This window comes from Mesocricetus auratus, unplaced genomic scaffold (genome assembly GCF_017639785.1).
Source record: "Mesocricetus auratus isolate SY011 unplaced genomic scaffold, BCM_Maur_2.0 Super-Scaffold_100013, whole genome shotgun sequence".
NCBI lineage: Eukaryota > Metazoa > Chordata > Mammalia > Rodentia > Cricetidae > Mesocricetus > Mesocricetus auratus.
Window position 1 is genome coordinate 5781908 of NW_024429196.1, and position 13134 is coordinate 5795041.

Below are 13134 nucleotides of genomic sequence, written 5' to 3' on the forward strand. Positions count from 1 at the left end.
GACAGGTGGCAATGGCTGACTCTGCAGACATCGAGGAGGCCGTTAGAAAGAGCTTCTAGAGTTCTCAGGTCTTCTCTCCCGGCCCTCATGCTTTCTCACTGGGAATCTGGCTCCAGGCCCAGGCAGGGACTGGCAGTCTTGCTATTTTGGGCCCTTCCTGGCCAGCAATTAGTACTGGGATGGCTGAGCCCAGGCCGAGGAAAATCGGGATTTTTACATGAGTGCTTCCTTTTACTAAACTCTGTGTGGGAAAAACAAGGATTAATTAGAACAATTCAAGCAGGGATAGCTTTGTTAAAGGAAAGTAAATAGGGACCAGCAAGATGGCAGGAAAAGACACCTGCCTGACACCAAGTCTGAGTTTGATCCTGAGACCCAGATGGCAGAAGGAGGTAACTGACTCCTACAAGTTGTTCTCTGACCCCCACACACATGCTGTGACATGTGCCTGCACACACACACACACACACACACACACACACACACACACACAAATAAATGCCTTATTTTAAAGAGTAAACAGGAATTCCTGTGTGCAGTGTGTCTCTTCTATCCTCCACCAGACCCTGGTCCTCCCAGAACACCCACACACCATCCTTACTGATTGCCACATGTCAATCACAGTGAGGGGCAGCCCCTGAGCCATCTGGGGCTATACACTCCCACTCTGAGAGATCTTAAGCTTACAGAAATAACAATAGTAGAAATTACATCCCTCTGTCAAAAATAGTATACAGTGACATACATGTCTATGTCTGTCTGCCCTCAAGTATAAACACCTGGAGAGCCTGTGTCCTGTGACTGAGACCTGACATGCCACTGGGTCCAGTACCTCTGAGCCACGTGCCCAGATCCACAACATGACAGCTCTCCTTGTTTGAACACAACCCCAAATGTTTCCATAGTCATATGGTTGAGTGCGTCTGGACAATTGGATACTGTCCATAAAGAGCCAGGCTTTTATTCTTCAGCTGGCACCAACACACAGCCTCAGCTGACAGTCCCCATCGCTGGCAGGAAGCCCGAGATAGGACTATCTTTCACAGTCCCATCTGAAGCAAGGAGGTCATCCACAATGCGGATGACCTACATGATGCTTGACAAGGAATGGCGGGTCTCTCTGAACCAAGCGCAGAAAGGGCAGTGGTCTAAGCATCCTCCGAGAGTTCCCAGAATGCTTTTCCTGTGGAATATCCTCCAGTGTCCAGGCATCGGACACACTCTTGAAAGCTCACGTTCCATAAGTTTCCTGGGGAGATAGAAACACGTCTCCCCCAAGGTAGTATACAAACAACAGAGCAAAGAAATGATGCTCTCCAGGAACCAAGTCGCTTCAAACTCAGCCAGGAGTTTATTGAGGTTACTTACAGGAGTGTGGGTGACCACCTAACAGCATGGCAGTCTCATTCCTGCATGAGTGGCAACTTCCTCATAGCTGTATAGATGGAGTCACTCCCCCATTTCAGGTAGCCTTCCAGGCTCTGTAATCTCTAGCACCTCCAAAAACCTTGAGCAGCCAGGCCAGGGTTACACACAGCTAGGAATGAACACAGGAGGGACAGACTAACATCTCTAGTTAGGGTCTAATGATCTTCCCTAACCCCTCCTTCAATGAGAACAGGTCAGCAGGTCCAGTCTTGTGGGTTTCTTGTAAGTTGTCACAGATGCTCTGATGAAGATGGTGATGGTTGTCATGATCAAGGGACATCATTCCACAATATCTCCATCTTCAAACATTCTAACTCAAGTGACCTTCACTCAAACCAGAGATGCATTCAGCAGTGAGACAGGAGACCTGCCCCACAAATGTTTGGTTGCAAAAAGGCAGTCAGGAGTTGAAAGGGGTAATGGTACCAGGCATGTTGGGCACCCACTTTATAGTGCCATGAATTTCACATGTACATAAGCAAGACTCCCGCCATATATTCCATGGGTTTTCCTGAGGCAGGGCTTCCAGTAGTAGAGCAGAATAGAAAGCGCTGATGGGGTAGAAGACCTGTGCCAAATATGACTGCCTTCTTCAAGACTACTCCTGGAGCTGGGGACACGGCTTAGGATGCAAAGTGCCTGCCACACAAGCATGAGGACCTGAGTTCACATGAGCAGCCAGGCATAGCAGTGTGTGTCCGTGACACCAGTGCTGGGGAGTAGTGGCCAGCGTTAGCTCAGTAAGAAACCCTGCCTCCAAAAAAACAAACAAAAATAAGATGGAGGTGACTGAGGAAGACATGAAATACCAACCTCTGGCCTCCATATGCAGACACACACACACACACATGCACAGTGTCCAAGAACGATTTTTACAGAATCTAATCCTATTTTCAACTGTCTATATTTATCTGCTTCTGGATTCTTTTTCTGAAATATGCACAGCACTGCCCCTCAAGTACCAGTAGGATATATTCTTGTCTCCTGAGGCTAGGATAATGTGCAGAGCGGAGAGCCAGTGGTACACCCCACCCTCCCACAAGTGCCCACTGGCTTCTCACTTTCCTCTCCGCAGGCACCTCACTGGGAGGGATGAGCAAACTGGAACCCAGAAGGCTGCAGGGCAGCAGGACGGTCTCAGGGCAGACAGGTCCTCTGGTGAATTTCTGCTAACTGGCTGCAGAGCTGTGCTCATGGGGCCTGTCTTGCAGATTTCTCTTACCCTCCCCACCAAAAACCAGACAGGCTACTGGTACCACAGGCCTGGGAGTGTATGCTGGGTGCTCTCTACACTTGATACCAGGCCGCCCCCAGCTCCACATCTGTGCAGTGGGCACCCTTCCGGCCTGACTCAAGGACAACAAATACACACAGGCTACTGTGAATCCAGGCTTCCCTCAGGATCAGTTTCCCAAACCCACAACACAGGCAGTCATCACAGGCTGTGACCTGTCACACCCATGTGTTATCCTTAATCTTCAGGGTCAACTTAATTGGATTTAGAATCTCCATGGAAACACACCTCTTGGTGTGCCTTCAAAGTTTTCAGAGAGGTTAAACAAAAGAGAGAAGACCCACCCTGAATATGGGGAGCACCGTTCCATTGGCTGGGGTTCCAGGCTAAAGAGAGGGAGCAAGCTGAGTGCCAGCAAACTCTTTCTCACTCACTCGCCCTCTCTCTCCCTCCTCCCGCTTTCTCCTGCTTCACCCTCCCCCACCTCTCCTACCACTGCTCCTCACCCCAGCTCCTCCATGCTGTGCCATGCACAACTGTTTTCTCACAAGAACCTTCGAATAGTGCCTCCCCTACACTGGAACCCTGCTAGACACTGCCAGGGGTGTTTGAGTCATGCTTGAGGAGGGGGGCAGGGGAGAGCAGTCTCTAGGGAGCAGAGGTATTTGTAACCCAAGAACTCCCTTCTGTGCCCCTAAGAGAACTCCAGGGGGCATGCTCACATGTTCACAAGTTTATAATAGAATGCAGCACTTCTGATTAGTTCTAGAATGATCTGATTGTTCCCAGTGGCACAAACATCTTGGTAAATATCATTGCCAGTGTTGAAAGCACAAATGCACAGTATGTGTACCCAGAGACTCTGTGAGGTTGGCTTTGGTCTCTGTCAATTCAGAGGACCTGAACAAGCCATGTGTTCTGATAAAATATGAGAGACAGTGCCATGCGGATCAGGCCTTCTTCCTCTGGTCTTTGGAGCAGGCGCCTCCCTTTTATGGAGTTGGTTCAGGCCCTTGTCTGTGGGTGGAGATGTCAATCATGCCCCTCCCACCCATGCCTGCTGGGGAGCAGGGGCTTCCTGCAGCATCTGCCAGAACAGTTGGCCAAAGCGGCCATGTATCTCTCAGCCCCTCCTTCTGCCATGGCTCACTGGGCCAGGCCTTTGTCCCAACTGAGAGCCCATGATGTGTGTGCTGACTTGCAGAAGTGAGCTCTAGAAGGCCAATGGGAAGTAGCCTGAAACCGGGTAACAGGGGACGATGGTCTGCCATGGAGCAGAAACGGGATTGTGAAACACAGAGCAGACAGGGGTGCTGGAAGAAGCATGTGCCAGGTAACCATGGCCATAACTGTGCCAACTGTGTGGGAGCAGAAAGAGCAAGCAGGAGTCGGAGGAGGGGCTGCCCACGGAGAGGAGGTGTTAGGAATGACGGGAGAGATACACACAGAGTGCTAGAGAGAGTTTGCACGTCACCACACACCAATCCCATCAGGACGAACAGCTCCGTCAGAACTTTTCTTACAGATAGAAGCAGAAAGGAAAATGATCCGCTCCCCAGTGGGTACTGAGGATGCCAAGGAAGTCACAGTAGTTCTCCAGGACTGGCTGGAGCTGGCAGAAAGTCAAGGCATCCAGCAGAGACGTGGAAGAGGAAGGCCAAGAAAGGGGCCGCAGCCTGCAGGCCTACACTGCCCTTTGCACCAACCCGAAGTCCTGGGTAAACTGAAAGCCATACCTGAGAAGTCCTCAGAGGCAACACACAGTACCTTTTCCTACTGAGTGGTGCCCACAACTTCTCAACTCTGAGAATGAACTATTGTTATCCACTCAGAATGCATGAAGATATGGGCCTCAGAGCCCTGTGTTCTCCATGGCCTGGTGGTGACGCTGGAGCACAGAGCCTAGTGCTTACTTATTGGACAACACAGAGCCAATAGGATCAAATCAAGGTGTCTCCACCCAGGGCCCTGATATTCATGACCATTTCTCTGCCCACCCATAGAGACAGATTAGATCTAGGAGCTATGCGGGTTGACAAGGCTACTGGGCATGCCATTGGCCACTGGCTGTCAGACAAGAGCAGACCTTTTCCAATACGAACAGCCTGGCCTTCTTTGCATAAGGCCTGGATGGGTAGAAGGCTGGGTTTCAACTGTCCTTCTGTTGGGCACGTTAAGCACACTGGAATCAAGCCCCTTTTTCCAGTTCATCTTGGCTCAAGGTCAAGATAAACACTAATGCCTCCTCCACCTCATCCTCCAAGGCCTGAGGCCCAAGGCTGCTGCTCATCCTTCCAGAGTAGCTAGCAGCAAGCCCCAGGAGGAGGGGCGACCATGTCTGTGGCACTAGGCAAGGAGTGGGGGGGGGGCCTGCAATCAAAGACCCCTTCCCAAGAGCTTCCCAAGGCAAAGGGGAAGATAGGCCCATCAAACCTTAGGTGGATGTCAGGGACAAGTGAGGCCTGCCTGTCTCCAGGCCAGGCCACAATTTTTGCTTTGTGACTTGTGTTGGGATTTCTGTTGCAAGGCCTTGAGCTCATGAAGACTCTTTCAGCTGGCCCCCACAGCTCTGCAAGGCTAGCTTCCTTGTCTCCTGCCCGCTTTCCCAGGTGACACGGGTGGCTTTTTAGAGCTGTGCAAACCTCAGCAGGCACACATGCAAATATGTCAGGCTTCCCCCATCATTTGCATTTCAATGTTCCAAACCAACAATCATCCACCCTTGTGTGAAAAAATAAGAATTTACAGAAATCTGGGCTAATTCTAAACCCTGATGAATTGCACCAAACTATAGAAGCTTCCTAATGAGGCTTTAGAGAAAACCTGCTGGAATCCATTTACCTCTGAGAAGGTGCCAGATGGGAACTGAACCAAATGCTGACATTTTCTTTAGCTGTAGTTTAGAAATTACAAGAATGTCCCTCACAAATAGCCCCTTGTCTCTTTTTTACGTGGATTTTATCTTTTTTGCTGTGTTTACCCACCCTTTGGGTACCCACTGTGTGGGATGTGGGCTCGGAACCTTCTAGAGAAATTGATGAATAGATACCAGGTCCAATCCCGGGGATCTGTTCTGTTCTTGAAGACACTGCATGTTACTCTAAGTCATCCCAGAGGCATGCCTCTGCCCTGAGTCTTACAGCTCAACCAGGATCTGGGTGGCCACTCAGTCCCCTAACTTCAGATGGCTTAGCTCCTGCCAGGTGTAAACTGCCATGACACCCCGGGGCTCACAGCACCACTGCAGCTGTGGGACAGACAGTTTGAAGGAACAGTGAGACACTGTGATGAGACTCTGGGAGAGAGTGTAGTGGGATGGTGGGACAGTGTGGTGGGACAATGAGGACAGTGAGATGGACAGTAGGACAGTGAGATGGACAGTAGGACAGTGAGATGGACAGTAGGACAGTGAGACGGACAGTAGGACAGTGTGGGGACAGTAGGACAGTGTGACGGATAGTGGACCAGTATGAAGAGATGGTAGGGCATTGTGAGGGACGGTAGGACACTGAATGGGCAACATACACACCATCACGACTGTAGATGTATTCACAAGTATTTAAACAATGGACACATTTAACAGAAAACACTCAGGCAGATCGCATGATGTTTGAGATGACTTTTAATTCCAAGAACATCATTTCTTGTTGGCTGCGGCCTCTGTCTACAGTGCAGCCTCACACAGGCTCTTTTGACACCTGTTGTCCTGCACTGTACACAAACCCTCCTCAGAACTGCCTGGCTTTCCCTACTCCGTTCGTTTGTTTCTATGGTTGACATAAATGTTACTCTTTTGACTTTGAAAATTTTTACATGATGAAGAGATTTTGACAACTTTTTTGATGAAGAGATTTCTCAGAAAATATTGTCCCTCAACAATGATGCAGGCCTATACCAGTGTTTGTTGGTCCCATATTAGAAAACATGATTGACAGGTAAGAGTCAGTATCCCTGCCCCTCCTCTGTGTCCCAGCGATGAACTGTTCTGGAAAGTGGCAGAGCTGCCATCCCTTTAGTGGGCACAGACCCCCAAAGTCTGTTATGCAGGAGTAGCCACTCACAGTTTTCTGTTGGGTGTGCAGAAGTTTTCACGAAGATCAGTGGTTCCCTCAGCAGCACCAGATAAAGCCAGCATAGACGCCATCTCCTGAGCAAGTACTGGAGAACCAGGAGACATGGTCATGTGTGTGGGAAAATACATGTCATTTGTATTTCTATTATCTTCCTTTAAAAAGAAAACTATTACGTTTATTTATTTTGTATGCATGCATGTGTGGACACCCCAGAGGCGTGGGGAGCCGAGACAGGGAGATCACTGGGGTTTGCTGGACGCCAGCCTGGTTCCTGATTCAACGAAAGACCTTGTCTCAGAGGAATAAGGAGAAGAGTCACAGAGCAGGACACCCAACCCCCTCTGCCCACACATAGGCAGATGACACACACAGCCTGAATGGACAGGGCAGGGCCTCCTGTGGCCAGGACAATTCCATTACTTCAGGGAGCCTGAAGACTGAGCAGGAACAATTCCGGTGCTGTTGATCCAACTGTTCCTGCAGGTCTGTGATTAGTGATGCATTCTTGCACACAAGCCTCTTTCTCCGTGTTTGACATCCCTGCTACCATGCAAACCCTGCTGGAGTTTCCCACATATCACCTCATGTCCAGCCGACAGTTCTGTCTGCATCTTTGACTTCTTAGAGGAGAATTGCAAAGTAGTACTAGAAAGTAATCAGGCTTGCTCTGATCTGAAGACCTCACCTTCCTGTATGGGAGCTTGGTAGATCATTCCCCTGTCCTGCCTCACTGAAGCAAACCCTGTCTTTTTACTGCATTAGTCATTATGTGCATGAGCACTCACACACAGCATGCTGAAAAGGTGCTGAGGACCTGTTCTTGTGAGTGCATGTGCTAGTTTAAATAATAATAGTAAAGAGCCATGGTACCGGTTCAAAGTCATGCATAGCCACTCTGCAGAGACTTCTAGGACAACTTCACTATTGTAATTGAACAGTTGATATTATATACAATTATTACATATGTTTGAAATGGTGTTTTACATATAAAGCATTCTATTTGGCATTTTAACCTTTATTTAGGATTTCAGGATTTAAAAAAATTAGTAAAAATACAAAACAGTGAGTTTCTCTATGACATTTTCAAACATAATTATCATTGTATTTTGCTCACATTGGTGCCCCTTACACTCTCTTATCTCTGCTCTTTCCTCCTCACATACATAACACACACATACTCATATGCACACACAGTGCTCACATACATGTATGTGCGTATGCACACACAAACATGCATGATGAACACATGCATGTGTACATACTCACACATACACACACACACACACACACACACACTCGCATGCACTCCACAAATAAAAGAGAACATGGTAGTTGCCTTTCTGTTTTTTAAAAATAATTTACTTACCTCATTTGCATTGGTGCTTTTCAGTCATATATGCCTGTGTGAGGGTGTCAGACTTGTAGTTACAGACAGTTGCTAGCTCCCATGTGGGTGCTTCTCCTCCTGCCAGGCACAGAGTCTTGGATGTGAGGGTGGGGTGGCAGGGTCTTTAGGTGTAGACAGAGTTTTTCAGCAGGACCACCAGTTAGCTCTGTCTCACCAGTTGTTCCCAAATAACCACATAGAGACTTAGTAAAATTATAAATGCTCAGTCAATAGTTAAGGCTTATTATTAGCTAGCTCTTACAACTTAAATTAACCCATATTTTTAGCTGTATTCTTCCAACTGATTTGGTACCTTATCTCATATGGCATGTACATCTCCTGCTTCTTCTGCATCTCCTCATGATTCCTTGACTCCTCCCTTCTTCTTCCCAGCATTCTCTCTGCCTCCAGATCCTGCCTAGCTATTGGCCAGTCAGTTCTTTATTAACAATGATAGCAACACATCTTCACAGTGTATAAAAGGATTATTCCAAAGCATTTAGGTCCACAGCTGGTAAGACTTGAACCCAGGCAACACCTTATTTGCACAGTTTCCTGGTCTATCCTTGAGGACTGCTGTGTCCGAGAGACTTCTTTGTTGCTGCACTTAGCTCATTAGTTTGTTGTTCTTTAGAATGTTTATTTTTCTGGAAAGTCAGTCTGTCCCATCTTTGTTCTTTGGAACCACAAGAATGTGAAAGCCCTAGCTTGTGTTGGCCTCTCTTCAAGTGTTAGGACACAGCTCCCCCCACCCTCAGGTCTTCTCCAAGCACATCATTTCTAGAATGTTCATCAATCCTCCTTCGAGGATTGGGGGGTGGGGGTGCTGTTACAGCAACCTGAGCAGTGTGTATCCACACATGATGTTATGAAGAGACACTTTGCAAGATACTTTTAAAAATCCACTGCCCAGAGCAGGACCTCAAATGGGTTCCTGGGACAGACCAAAACTTAGCACTGTCCCCATGTGAGTGTTAGTGCAGCCTAACCCCTCCTTGGTTCCCTTGAGAGCTGGATTCACCAAAGTCCTTTCTGAGATTTCTACAGCTCTAACCCAGTAGCTACTCCATGCATCCACTGGTACTTTTCAAATTCAAGTGCTGTCCAGCTATTGACCTAACCAAAGAGGTGCATTTTCTACATGGCCCCGAGTCTTTGGGATGGGGAGAGAATGGGAAACATTTGCATTACAGATCTAATGACCCACTGACTTGAGAGGGTAGGAGCCAGGCTGGTCTTACAGCCCAACATGCAACTCTTACCACCTTGCTGCAGAAGGAGGAGGGGAGTCCCATTTATCCCAGCCCCAAAGTTTCCCATTGCTACCTAGAGCTGGAATTAGAGGTAAAAAAAGCTGCAGGTTCCCAGGGTCACGAACAGGTACCCCTGTGTAAGCCATCCTATCAGATTTTTGTCTGCCATCATCAGGAGGCTTTAATGAGCTCACTGTCCTCTTTAAAGTGTTCCCTTGCCCTGTCCTTCGCTCTTCTCCGTCTCCATCTACACAGATCTGGGAAGCATCTTACCATGACAACAGATATCCTCTGGCTTTTCCTGGTGAGGTCGGTCATCCACATCCCTAGTCATATGTTCAGCTTGTGGAAGTCACCGTATAGGGAGGACCTGCTTATTCATCTGCAAAGGAAAATAGCTAGATGACCTAAAATCTGCCTTCCAGATTTTCATCCCAAGTATCTGAGTAGGCTGTGGGTTCGGCTTTATCCTCTTTCCCTCTTCCTTTCCCTCCCCCCACCTTTCTCTCCCCTTAGCAATATCAGGGAGGATTGACCCAGGCCTTTTACACACTGGGTAAACATTCTACCATGAGCTATATTTCCAGTTTTTTGTTTTGTTTTAATTTGAGACAAAGTCTCACTAAGTAGCCCAGGGTGGCCCAGAACTCACTTTGTAGACCAAACCAGCCTTGAACTCAATGACACTCCTGCTGCAGCCTCCCAAGGCTGATTTTATAGCCCTCTACCAGCCAAGGCCAAGGTTTGGTTTGCTGAGAGCTGAACTGAAACACTTTGGGAGGTGCCTACCATGATACCTGCTTCTGCATGGGTTGGAACACACTCTACCTTCTCTCTGTCACCACCTCCGTGGTTCAGCTACTAGCAGTCTTAGCAATGGTGCTGGGTCATGGATCTTTGCCATGGGGCAGAACCCTGCTTTCTGTACTTTTCCCTCTTTCCTTCAGCAGATACAGAGTCTAAAGCGTGCTGCAGAGAGCTTGGGCACCTTTCCTCTGGTAAATGAAACCCTGCCTTCCATACACTACCCTTTTCTTCAGCAGATACAGGGCTGTCTTAGTTGAGGTTTCTATTGCTGTGATAAACCACAACCAAATACAACTTGAGGAGGAATGGATTATTTCAACTTTTACTTATAGGTAATTGTCTGACTAGAGGAAGTCAGGGCAGGAACTCAAACATGGCAGGAACCTAGAGGCAGGAGCTGGTGCAGAGGCCATGGAGGAGTGCCGCTTATGGGCTGGCTCCTCATGGCTTGCTCGGCCTGCTTCCTTATAGCACCCAGGACACCAGCCCGGGGATGGCACTGCCCACAGTGAGCTGGGCCTTCCCATGTCAATCATCAATCAAGAAAATGCCCATGGGGCCAATCTGGCGGGGCATATTCTCAGTTGAGTTTCCCTCTTCCAAAATATCTCTAGCTTGTGTGACGTTAACAGAAAACTAGCCAGCACACAAACCCAAAGTATTTTCCAGCAAGTGTGAGTGTCCTTCCAAAGGCAGAGACAACTGAAAGCCTCAGAGTGGCATCCTGTGTTAACCTCAGATGAGCAGGCTCTCAACAGTGTTTGCAGAGGAGGGACCTGAAAGGTCATGGTCAGTGCCCTTGTTTACAGAACCCCAGTCAAGCCATGAGGTGAGGCTGCTCATCAAACACAAGGCAGGTAAACAAACCCTGGCTCCCTCTGCTCTTTGCCTAGCCCACCTCCTACCTACTTGCTCTGTCAACAGAGATTTGCAATCAAATTCTACTGGGCTCTAATGAAGGACCCAGGGAGGATGACATCACGGTGGCAGAAAAGCCTAAGACAGGAACTAAACTCCTGCAAGACAGAGAGAGAGAGAGAGAGAGAGGGTAAGGCCTCTCAGGACAATGGGCCCCAAAAGAACTCCCTCAATGCCTGCCAAGGGCAGTTCCTTCAGTGATCTCTTACTGGATGCTGCCTCTTAGGGAGCCTGTGACTTCTCACATGGTAACACTGGGGCTTAGTTTCCCTCATACAAGCTCCTAGGGAGAACTCAGACCCTATCCTAACCCTTCCCCCACACTCCCATGCTCCTGTAACTAACCCATTAAACCTGGTTCACCAGGCTGGACTTGGGTGAAACCATCTTCTGTCTCTCTTTGCCTCTCTATACAGGTACACAGGCAGGGTTCCCCAGGACACTTCTCACTACAGCTGAGATGGTAAACTCAGCTAATGCAGTATTCTGTTACCACCCACCTGCCGGCCTCCTGGGGAGCTCAGAAAAGGGCAGATTCTGGTTTCCAATTTTAGGCTTTCCCAAATGAAGCTTTCTGAGATGCCTCTGCAGGGGAGACAACCCCCTCACTCCACCTCCCCCCACACCCAGCAATTCTTACAAATGCAGCCAAAAGACATCAAGAGTAGCTGTTGAACAGCAAGGATCGATACTAAGTGGACCTAGAATGCAATGAACTTGAAAGACCCCAAATCTCCTTAGGTGAACAGAAAGCCTTCTTAAGCAAGCGATGCCTGGCAGGGGGTGAAGTGGCTTTGGGAAGTCTGAATGCATCCCACCCTTTCCTTCTGAGTCAGTAACAGAATGGAAGATTGAGGTTGGGAGTCATACTCTGGCCACTTAAACCATTTGACAGGCCCACATACTCACCTTCTCCACAGCAGCCAGGTGATACTGACAGTCAAGATGTTTCCACCCGAGGAACCTTCTTCCACAGGGACCCAAGTCCTTCTTGCTAAAGTCCCTGGGTCTCTCACAGTACTGGCTCTTTTTCAGCTTTCCTTCAAAAGTTTTGTTCGTTTTGTATTATGCATATGTCTGTCATCACATACATGCAGTACCCATGAAGGCCAGAAGAGTGTGTTGGACCCCCCTGGAACTGGAGCTATAAATGGTTGTTAGCTGCCATGTGGTGCTGGGAATCAAACCTGGGTCCTCTGGAAGAGCAGTCAGTGCCTCAGCTTTCCTTTTCCAACCTGAATAAAAGCAACAAGTCCTTTTTAAAATTATACGAGAGAGAGAGAGAGAGAGAGAGAGAGAGAGAGAGAGAGAGAGAGAGAGAGAGAGAGAGAGAGAGAGAGAGAGAGAGAATATGGGGTAGCCATTTGTCCTGATGTGGGTACTGGGATCTGAACTCAGATCCTCTGATAGAACACTAAATACTAAACTACTGAACCATCTCTCCAACCACAGAAACAATAAAACTATTATTTGGCCCTTCTGACCACTACAACTTCCATTCAGTTTCTATTGCTTCTTTTAATGCTTTTCTCAAAGAAATGGTTTGCACAGCTGGCCACCTTTTTAACCACTTGCTGTCTTCTGGGATAGGTAGAACTATGCCACTGACCACAACCCACAAACCACCAATCTTGATACAAATGCCTCTTGCTGTTCCCCCTGCCAAGATGTGGCATGAATCTTTCCAGCCCTCAGTTCTGTAAATGTGGCTGGAGTTGCTAAACAGACCTGAGCAAAGTGACTGATGCTAACAGAGGGTCACACAGTGCCTGCAACAGGGACCCTTTCTGCCCTCATGTGACAAACACCAGTATGATCTGCTAATGGGGAGAAGCTTGTATCCCTGAGGCTTCGGTTGACTCCCATGACATCTGGTACTTTCTATTATCCTCAAGGGAGGCCCCAGCCAGCCCAACAGCTACCTATTGATCTGATATTGATCAATAGGTAATCAATCAGGAGTCACTATTTATCCTGACCACGTAGCTACTGTCTGGGCTCAAATGGCTGGCCATTTACCTCTCCAGTAGCTTT